The sequence below is a fragment of the Ruditapes philippinarum genome, unplaced genomic scaffold (assembly GCF_026571515.1).
Source record: "Ruditapes philippinarum isolate M1 unplaced genomic scaffold, ASM2657151v2 ctg6881_1_1_1_1, whole genome shotgun sequence".
In the NCBI taxonomy this organism is placed as follows: domain Eukaryota; kingdom Metazoa; phylum Mollusca; class Bivalvia; order Venerida; family Veneridae; genus Ruditapes; species Ruditapes philippinarum.
The window spans coordinates 120270-130755 of NW_026866650.1; the positions used below are offsets into that span (position 1 = coordinate 120270).

Sequence of the window (10486 nt, forward strand, 5' to 3'; positions counted from 1 at the left end):
CATGAATATCAAAACTCCATGAAGAAAATGACGTTACGCGGACAAATAATTCGAAATGATTTTAAAACGAGCGGAATAAAAAGAAAATATGTTTGTTTTGCATTTAAGATCAAATTATATATTACTCCTCTAAACCAGCTGTTATACCATTTTATATTAAGCCACTCGTGAAACATTGCGTCTATTGTTAACTCTGTGAAATATATTTTGATCTTACATGCAAAATAAATATGCTCTATAATTGGACTTGTTGTCAAAATGGTTGAATAGATTTTCAATTAATCATTCATAGTTGTTCAAGACTACATTGAATTGAAATCACCCAAAAAATGTTCAATGAGAAATATTATTATAATTACCTTTTGGCTGTAGTTAAAATGTTTTAATGATATGAACTACGTCAGTTGTATTCATAAAGATTGAAAATCAATACACTTCAAACGAAAAATAACGTAACTGTATACAAAGGAAACATAAATTATGTTTAATCTTTCCTTTAATCATTTATTTTGCAAATGCATTTCCAAATGTTGAATTTAAGAAGTTATACAAACGGTGGAGATAATGAAACGGATCATAGAAATACAAGGAATTCTTTTTTTTTTTTTTCATAACATTAACAAGAAACTGAATAGTCTGGTGAGTTACTTTTTTTTCAAAATTATTTTAGGTATTTTATTAGTAGATTATTTCATCAACAAAAGAAATAATTCAGCATTAGCAATACAAGTTTAAAATAAAAAAGCACATTATTGCTTTCGATTTTAACAAATGCAAAGATGAATTGGAAAAACATTATCAATGTTTTCTGTGGTAATAGGTGTTTAACTGTAACAGTTTTTAATGTAAATTAATGGCGTCCGCGCCGAAGCGCGGCGCCTCTTATGGAATGAAATCAGATTTTGTGAAAGGGCGACAACAACTTCTCGAGCCTTTAAGTCGGTCATAATAAAAGCCGAGCATTCCGATCGGTATGAGGGTGCTTGATTGAAATGTCGCGATATGTTACAATGAACAGCGAACTGGAGAATTTCGCAATGCAAACATTTTCAAATGAAATAACCTTTTCCGTCAATAAATCTCGCTCTTCGGGGTTTTTATTTATCATTTTGTAGTACACAGTGGGTTATCATGGTATGTTATTGTTGTACATGTATCCTAAAATGATCTGTTGATGACCTAAATATTCCGAAAATCTATTTATAGATATATCTATTTATCACTCCTATTGGTAATTCCCGGTCTTTCCCGGTCTATTTTGACCGCGATTTACTAGTGACCGGCGAATAGTACCACAGGTTTATTGTCCGGTCTCTCCCGGTTTTGGAGTACATGTTTGATAACAATTCGAAACAAACAACAACAACAAGAACAATAGCATGTTTCATTTTATGTATATGATATAAAAACAATAAATATGTACAATAATTGAGAAAAGGGTACATTTTTATGGTTCTAATATGACGTTATCAACTTTGAAACATTTTATTTAATTTGTTATTCGTGTTTAGTAAAGATGCCGAGGAATTATTCAAAATTACAAATTAGATTTTATGAATTATTCAATTGATTGATAATTTTAAAAATGATAAAGAAAAATACAAATGTACATGTACATGGTTTTAGAATAAACAATATTATATATTGAAAGAGTAACAATATTTTACTGACTTTTTCCAGTTAAGTTTTGACTTATAATCGTCGGTTAATACATGTATGACAATTGAATTTTTAATATTTATTTTACAATTTTGATAAAAAAAGAGTAGTAAACATAAAAACTCAGTATTAAAATAGCACATAAAACACAAAAAAGAACAGATTAAAATTTTATTAAAATTAATAGATATTGCAATCAATTATGCTCAACATGATCAACATGGTAATATAACCAGTGTCATACTTTTACTAAGTGTGAAGAGATACCTTAAGGGGGGAGGGGGTCTTCGCTAATAGCGATAACATAATAAGGGACAATTACACAAGTGTGGTACGTGTTGATCATGCGTTACACATATGGATTATAAATGGTTGTACACATGTATATCCGTTGCTATTAATATCCACGATCATAAAGAAATAACAATTAATATTCTAATCTCTAGCATGCCAATCAAAGTTCATAATGAACATTGTCTTTTGTCCGCTCATTCATAAGTGATATAGTTTATAAGAATATCTTGTCATCATATGTCTACTAGTTCATCTTCACTTGCTGCATTTCTTGCTTGGACGCCCTTTGATGCTTTGCATCAATGCTTTTCTTGTCTGTATTGTAACGGATTTAATGAGGGTGTCACAACAAGGGACATCAGTATATTTTCCTTTGAATACATAAATTTTACAGCAATATAAGAAATGATATCTAATGATAAAAGAATAAAGTTGAAAATTTATCAACTGATATCTGAACACAATTTTGACAAAGAATTTGTATTAAAGAGAGTGTCCATATATCTATTTAAAGTGGCAGATATCTGATGTTGATTCATTTCCTAAGGTGTTGGAAGAAAAAAAAGCTGAAATTCGATAAGTAATGTAAAAATTAAGCAATATATATGTAATAATAATTATTATTAGATGTTGCTGCAACAGTGCTTGAAATTTTGGTCTTAGATAGCGTGGAGTAATTTACTCTAGTAAACAGTAATATCGGGCCGCTTCGACGTAAATCGACGCGAAGCAAACACGTTTAAATCTATTATATTATCAACAAATCTAAGGTTTTCAGATCCGCAGAGTATTTCAATCTCTTATTACGGAGAGTAGAAATGAGTCCTTATATAGTTGAGTTCTAGCATGAATGTAAGGAATGTCATTAGGGTTTCGAAGTTGGTATCTGTTTGTGTTTGTTCTGGGATGAGGTGGGAAAGTTTTTCTTGTGTGAGATTGTTTTTCATTTTATAGAACGTTATCAATTAATGTCTTTCCTACGTTCTGATTTATATAAAAATTATTGATTGATTTTTGTCGGTTTTTAATACATTTTTCTTAAAGGATAGATTGTCAATAATTAATTTGTTTAAACAAGATTTGTTTCTTGTAACAAATAAAACAATTTCATTTCAAACATTTTGAATTCACGAAAGTATTGAAATTATTGAATGCCAAGACATACCGGTATTTGATCAACCCGATTTAAATCATGACTAAAATATTGTCCTTAGGCTTCTCCGTAACCAGCACGATAATTCATTTATATAGATGGTAAAATATTGAGTCCTTGCCTTCACGTTTTTATAAAATGATAAATTTAAATCTCTAATAAATTCTTGCTACACCGGTACTGACTTTTGAGTCGCCACTGTTCAAAGTAATAATCTTTACAGAAGTTCACGCTTGACTTCTTTAACAACAATTAAGTCCCAATATTGTCTCAAAATAAACAGTTCAAAGGATTCTTCAAAGGAGCTAGATGTACTCCCAAAAGGATAACAATAAAAAAATAATGAAATTGTTTAATGGATAATTTAGAGTAGGCACTTGGCTGTCTGAACTGTGTCATAAATATATAACTTTACATGTTTTTATTTATTTTTATGATGACGGAAAGGCAATATTTAATGTTTCTTCATAGCAAAGAATGAAATTATAAATGAAAGTAGCTTTCAATATACATCAATACAAATTAAATGCATACAAATCAATACGTAATGTATTGACACACATGACATTACACGTAGGTGAAAATGCGAAAACACGACAAAGTCAATATTTTGTCGCTTTTTTCGCTCCGTAGATCGAAAAGGCACGACAATCAACTAATTTGTCATATTTTCGTCCTGTGACCGCCAGGCAAAAACACGACTTTGTCATATTATCATCTCCTCGCGCAACGGAGTAAAAGAACGACAGAATGATGACTAAGGCGTATTTTCGTGTTTTCGCCCCATAGATATTTTAAAAACATGTAATTTTGGAAACCAAAATTGACTTCACCTTCATATAGTAAATTCACTCTTTTTATTATTTTAACAAATAAACTGATTTCCCAGTTCTTTAAAATAAAATATCAACTTTTGTGTAAATATAATGATGAATAGAAGGCATAATTATGTTTATAAACGACTTTAAAGAAATTAGATTTATAAACTTTAGTTTCAGTTCACCTGTTTAAAAAGATAAATAAGTGTTTTTTAATTCCTTTGCGAGTAGGAAGTAGTTAACCAATAAACGAATTTGCTGGCATTCATATCTTTTTTTAAATGAATTGATCATGCAAAACTCTATACGAATTATTGATTCGTTTGTCTAAATTATTGAACTATAAGTACAAAATATATTTTATAGGCATAGAGCAATCATCAAGAACGTTACCCTTCTACAGGAATAAAATACACAGTTCGGTAAGTAGCTTTTTGCACTTTTCTTCTCTTTAATTAATTTAAGATTATTCAACATATTACAAGACGAGCTACAAGACAAATCGAATATGAAATGCCGACTTTCATGTCAAACCGAGTGTGCAATTTCCATGTACATTTGTTGCGATTATTGCTGCGAGAGGTCACTTTTTTCCAAATAATTCAATTTCCAAAACACGGAACAAATAAACGTATATTATTTTATAATCCTTTTTAACAGCAACAGGTACCAATAGAGAAAATTAGAATCCCTAAAGAAAGCCAAACACGGCAAAATTGAAAATGTTGCAGGCTCGGTATGATTGATCCTGTTCGTAGACGGTCTTGCCAAGTGCAAATTACCGTCCACGCCCCCTAGCACCGGCTTAAACAGACTTCAACATTTAACATGAACTGGTACAATTTTGAATTTTGAAACATCCGCAGATGTGTTCATATGGCGATTATCATGAAACGTGCAATGTGACACGCAAGTGCCATTCCATGAAAAGCGGCAAATGGTCCTCAAGTAAAAAAATGCGTGTGCCCTAAACGAGAAAACAATGGGTGGAACTAAATAAAATGGAATTTCGAAAGGGGATCAGGGGTTATGAAGCCTGCATAGCACAGATAATACGTCAAAAGACAAATTTAAAAAGCAGGCCACATATCCTAGTCATGTACCAACTCATTTTTTAAGATTGTGTATATAAGACGAGTTTTTTTTATATCCGATATATCTTATAATAATTGAATGATGACTTTAAAGAGAAATGAAAATATTCTTGTTTATTAAATTAGATACGATTTTTGTTCATTGAATAGTAGGCCATATACGGAAGATCCATCAGCCATAAATGTTAAAATTTGTGATTTGTTAAGCTTTTACTTTTCTGCAAACGATAAGAATCTCACATATTCAGAAACCATCATTAAAACATTTCAACAATTTTTATCTATTTACAATCTATTTCCGAAGCTTAAAGTGTCTTTAAAGCAATAAACTAAGATACGTATTACAAATTAGAGATTACTTACCTTGATACTTAAATTTAATTTGATATTGGAAGTTAGAATAGTAAAAAAATGAAGATCAAGCTATTAAGTTGCATTTTATCAAGCACAAACTGGGTTTTGGTGTAATATTTCAATTATATTTTTTATTTGATCATTATGGCACGATTATTTGAATACTTTTTTATTTCTTTTTATTTCTTTGCTATTTAACTAATGATGTAAATCTTGTTTGACAATTAGGATATAACCAAATGTTTTTTTATTGCTAGATATGAGTTTTGAAAGTTTACCTGCTTCCGGTGCTAAGAAAGGAGCAAACTGGACTTATAAAATTTATTTCATACCTGAAGCTGACAAAATTTCTAGTTGTCAATATGAAATAGAGGATGAAGAACTCTTTGGTAAACTCCAGACACTTTTGGATGTCAACGAAACCGTAGACTATGTCTGGGCTTATAAACATGACCTTTTTTCCTGGCTGCCCCATGATCTCAACATATTTTATCATATGTTTATATTGTTTAAAACACACGATTGGTGGTGGTCGATCGAAAAGAATTCTGAAGGTCTCACTATTCAACGGAGCAAAGTTCGGGATGCCGTTCTGAATAATTATCGACGAGTTCCAAGACCGTCTACGAAAGAACTGATAAACGATACAGGATGTAGAAGTATAATGGATTTGATCGTTTTACTTTTTAAAAGTAACGAACTGAACAAAGAATACCATTACTTAGATAGAAACTGTCAAGATTTTGCAAGAGCCGTATTTAATTATATGGCTACGAGCAAAAGGTTATAAACAAAGGCCTCGGTATTAAGCAGGTATTAACATAATCATATTTCTTCTCAATATAACAAATGCCTTTAACGGATAAACAAAAGAAAACAAACATATAAGATTTAAAATATTTTGCCCAATAAAATCAAGACTCTTTTTGGAAACTTATTTGATATCATTTTTATTAAACAAAGTTATAGACATATGTCAGTGTAGGGGGAGATGTATCCTTAAAACAAATTCCGTAATAAAGGATTAATTAATTAATTTAATAAATTTATTTTGTGGCATTTTTAAGCTCTCATGAAATTATAAAAATATCGTAGATGAAAAGTGTACAATGTGGCACCTTTTACCTTCAACGATTTTTACCAAATTGTAAATAGTTCAGTGGGAAAAGAGGGATATGGCACCTTTTTATCCAGAAAACTTTTGTTTTCTCAGCATTGAAATGTGTCCAATGATACATTTCTGACCTACCACATTGCAACCATATCATAATATTATGTTTCTTCCATATTGGAATAAAAGGTACCATATGATATATGATTATTTAAACCATCACTCATTAAATACTTTTATCAAATAATTAAGCATTTAACGGTGATTGTGATCATACAATAGTAAAACATTTATCAGGTGATTGTGATTATACAATAAAACACTTTTTACTCACATCAACATATTATATTTAATTTAGCTTTAGATAAATTGTGTAACAATGCTTTTTATTCTGAGCATATAGTCGCCATTTTCCCGTCCGTCCGTCCGAATGTCCGTCTGTCAACTTTAAACCAACTTGAAAAGCAGATAGATCGCATTGGGTAGCTGTGCAGTGCATAAGATCCGAACTTCTGCCTTCTCTAATTTTGGAGTTATTGTGTTCTTTTTACATTTTGAAGTTTGTCCGGGACATAACTCTGAAACTATAAGAGATATCAACATTAAACTTTGTAGGTAGATAAATCTCATTGAGTTAAAATACAATGCAAAAGAACAAACCATAACTCTGCCTTACCTAAATTTGGAGTCATTGCGCTTTGTTCATTTTTAAACTTTGAACATTAGCCGGGCCATAACTCTGTAACCATAAGAGGTATCAACAAGAAACTTTGTAGGTAGATAGATCTGGGTAAGTGGATGTGCAGTGCAAAAGAATCATAACTCTGTCTTGCCTTATTTTGGAGCTATTGTCCTTTGTTCATTTTTACCTTTGAACTTTATCTGGGACATGAGTCTTGCACTATAGATATCATCATGAACATTTTAGGTAGACAAATCTCATTGAGTAGAAGTGCAATGCAAAATAACCATATCTCATCCTTGCTTAATGTTGGAGTTATCTGTTATTTTTTTACACTTAGAACATTTTCAAGACATAGCTCTGAACATATAAAAGATATAAACAACACGTTTTTGTCAGTAGATCGCATTGGGTAGATGTGCAGTGCAAGAGAATCATAATTATTCCGTCCCTAATTTTGGAGTTATTGCCCTTTGTTTATTTTTACACTTTGAACTTTGTCCTGAACAAAAATCTGACACAATATGAGATATGAACAAGAACTTTTGTAGGTAGATCTCATTGGGTAGATTAGCAGTACAAACGTAACCAACGTTAATCTGCCTTGCCTATTTTTTTGTTTTTCGAGTGATTGCCCTTTGTTCATTTTTTCACTTTGAACTTTGTCAGGGACATAACTGTAAAACTATAAGAGATATCAACATGTTGCTGCATAGGAAGATATACGTAATTGCGTTAAGATGCAGTGCAAATGGATCATAACTCTGCTTTTCCTATTTCTTGAGTTATTGCCCTTTTCAAGTTTACACTGTGAACTTTGTCCGGGCCATAACTATAAGATTATTAGAGATATCATCATGAAACTTTGTAGGTAGAAAGACATCAATACGTTATTATAAAGTGCAAATAAAAGTTACTCTGCCTAACCTAATCTTGGAATTATTGCACTTTGAACTTTGCCCTGGTCAGGACTCAAACTACAAGAGGTACACTTTTCTGTGTCCAAAACCTAATCGAGGAGCATCAACCGGATCAAAGGGCTCTTGTATTTGTATGTTGTTGATGTTTAAAGAGCTTTTTATAGGGTTTATATATTTACAGTAGTTACATGTAGTTGTTACTTGTATTGTATAAATAAAAGGAAATGTTTTTATGAATCAATATACAATGAGTATCTCAAAATTATCTTAGAATATTACAGAGGTTTAAATGATAGTGCTAAAAGACGTGATGTGTTAAATCTATTTTCAAAGTTAAGAATCTATTATACTTTGTCTACAAGAAACACATTTTGAAAAAGATATAGAAAAGAAAAAATGTTTTAATTGTGGAAGTCTTTCCTGTAATTATTTTTGTTATCGTTCGAAAAGCCAGCCGCCGATATTGTTTACTGTGGAAAATGACGGACGCGGAGATAAAAAAAGTTTTGTTGTAATTTTGGATGACACATAGAAAAACTATTTTAAATTCAGCAGGCAAACAGAAAAAAAACAAAATTTCACGATTATTAGTGTTTAAGTGGCATAAGAGATTTAGTGATGGACGGGAAAACGGACATTACTTTGAAAAGCAGTAACGGTCATGACTGCGTAATTGAAGAAAACATTGTACGTTAAATTGACCTTGACGCCAATATTATTTTGGAGTGCGCCGCTGTCGACGACATGTGCTCATGTAAAATGAAATACTGTTGTAATATAAGAAGCTACTAACATAAATGTTCCTGTGTTTATTGGCTATAAATTCCCCCAAGCAGTGTAAGAATTTCAAATCAATATCTTAAATATAGTTTACGCAACAAAAAAAGTCCTAGATTTTTTGGATAACCCCTCGTTATAGTGTATTTTATTAGTTTCATTAATAAAATTAATGTTCTCCTTTACTTTCTTATCCACAAACGGATCCCGGTAACACAAGTTTAGTACTTAAAGACGTTTTCGGTTGTTTTTTGTGCGCATCGTACTGCGCTTGCAAGGGAGATAATCACGGATAGTTACCCTTCACAAAGAATTTATTTGAATAGAAGGAGAACGGGTAAGAATAATACGAGAGATGGTTGGACAATATCAGATACGGTATTCTTTTTAACATTAGTATGACAGCATTGGTGATAATTACGGGCGCGTCACACCACCCAGTAATGGCAGTGGCATAAGTGCGTCGCTACTTGATTGTAAAGGCAGACATGCAGTAAAAGACGTTTAAATGGTACATTTAAAGAAACATCAACAGAAAAAATTAAATCCATGAAAGAAATGTTCATTTCTTCATTTATTTAGGAATACCAACTGATTAGTTTCTTTCTTTTGTAGAGTGAAGAATAATATTGGGGCCGTTTTAAAAACATTAATTTAATAATTTATCTAATTTATTTATTAAAGTTTTAAAGTTTTATTTATTTTTACTTCATATAACAAAAAAATATAAAAAGTAATTTATATTCTTATTTGTTTTTGTTGTTAGATATAGTAATCTATTTGATACAACACTATCATTTCTAAAGGAATGATAGTTGGCATATGTGGTTACAATGGAAAATACCCGTTTACAGAAAATGTAACACGTCAACATATATGTTTCGTTTGCTTTCTGAATTAAGCAAGCAAATTTTACCTTAAATATCGAAAACATAGAAAATTCTATGAAAAATGGCATGTCTATTTATTTACAGAATTCATGTTTATTTTACTCATTTGATGTTGAGTTGAGGGATATGAAAAACTCATTTTTTAAAGAATATGTTCAGAATATTGTTTGCGTCATACAGAATCATAAGATAAAATTATCTTTGTATAAAATCATGTTTTTGTATGTGTATGTGTGTATTAAGCTGTCTTATACTTTTTTTATATTTTATAAAAAAAGAATGGATATTTTGCTAGTTTTTTTATATTTATAATTTTATATAATTGTAATAAATGCTAGCGGTAAAATGTTATGTATGGCAGTCAAATGTGAGTTGATGTACCGCGTTTTTATTGTAGATTCATGTGCGTAGTAATATAGGCGAAGGTCACATTTAACATGGTCTGACGAAAACGGCCGTTGTTATAAAGATACGAATTCTTTTACTTTATTATAATACTTGATAGTTTCCAACAAACTAATTTTTTATAAAACGTTTAGTCCCGCACGTATACTTTTCAACATGAAAATTCTGAAGACGAAAAAAACAATTGACTAAAAGTACAACTAAGGTGTGTTCAAGTTGGCATATTTTAACTGAGAGTACTAATGTGTTTGGACATTTTACAACAAATGTCAGTTTTACTATCAACAAACACAGTTACAGCTATACCACTAACAATTGTTGCTTATCTC

The 10486-nt window shown here is 30.8% G+C and overlaps 1 long non-coding RNA gene across 1 annotated transcript; it reads left to right on the forward strand.

The window, feature by feature from the left end:
• Window positions 1-482: 482 nt before the first annotated feature.
• LOC132733226 (uncharacterized) lies at window positions 483-9494 on the forward strand. Its single transcript, XR_009626143.1, has 3 exons — window positions 483-639; window positions 4291-4346; window positions 5630-9494. It is a non-coding gene; the product is annotated as an uncharacterized LOC132733226 (long non-coding RNA).
• The last annotated feature ends 992 nt before the right edge of the window (window positions 9495-10486 follow it).